Here is a 987-nt window from a genome sequence, read left to right on the forward strand (position 1 = left end):
GCCATGTTTCAAACGATCCAAACGTAACATGCTTCCGCCAATCCCTGCCTTGAAGCAATGATTGACGGACGGTCGGCCTGGTCAGCTCGGAATGCATTTTCAAATTGAATTTTGCTACACATATCCCACGCGTCATGATGAAAATGCAATCCTAAGTGTTCTAACTGTTAGTCTAAATGCATTTAGGACAAATGGCATTTAAATGATCATTTTGCTACCATTTCTGCTTGAACATGTTACACATATCAAATCGATTTGTGTTATACATTTTCATTTCGCAACTTATAAAGCGTTCAAATGTGCATGCAATTTACATATTAAGACTACTGTTGGAAATGGCAAATGTAAATTATAAAATTAAATTTTCATTTTACTTTTGCAACAAACTTTGCACGTATGGGTAATGGAAAATGTAAATTTAAATACAGAAATAAAATGCCATTTTGCATATTGCATTTTAAATTGAATTTCGCTACCTATATGCTTCCATACTGAAGAACCGACTGCTTGTGTTTTTGCTCAACGCTGTTGTGTGTAGGTTTTGGTTTGGGTTTTTGTTTTTGTTTGTTTGTATTTTTGTGGTGTTTTATATCTGGTGTTTTTCTGTATGTGGTATTTTGTTTGGTGCGTAGTGTTTTTGTTTGTAGTTTGTGGTGTTTTTGCTTGTGATATTTTGGTTTTGTTTTTGTGGTGACGTTTTTGTTTGGTGTTGGTGTTTTGTTTGGTATTGTTGGTGTTTTTTGTTTGTGTATTTGTTTGTTTGGATTTTGTTTGTTGTGTTTTTAGTTTTGTTTGCTTTGTTTTTTGTTGATTTCTTCAAAAATGCTTTCAACATTTGCTCTGTTGGTTTGAGTAACCTAACATTCAACTTCTGACTCAACCAGTGCTGTGAGTTTAGAGTGGAGATGACTTTGAACAGGGGTCTTTGCAAAAAAAAAAAAAAAAAAAAAAAAAAAAAAAAAAAATTTAAAACTTTTCCCAGTTTTT

At 32.7% G+C, this 987-nt stretch overlaps 1 protein-coding gene across 1 annotated transcript in view; it reads left to right on the top strand.

Moving 5' to 3' along the window:
- The window catches only part of LOC107548646 (low-density lipoprotein receptor-related protein 2-like), a 37539-nt gene that overhangs the window by 24387 nt on the left and 12165 nt on the right, over window positions 1-987 (top strand). The gene's annotated exons all lie outside the window — the stretch shown is intronic.

This window comes from Sinocyclocheilus grahami, unplaced genomic scaffold (genome assembly GCF_001515645.1).
Source record: "Sinocyclocheilus grahami isolate Dianchi unplaced genomic scaffold, SAMN03320097.WGS_v1.1 scaffold352.1, whole genome shotgun sequence".
Taxonomy (NCBI): Eukaryota; Metazoa; Chordata; class Actinopteri; order Cypriniformes; family Cyprinidae; genus Sinocyclocheilus; species Sinocyclocheilus grahami.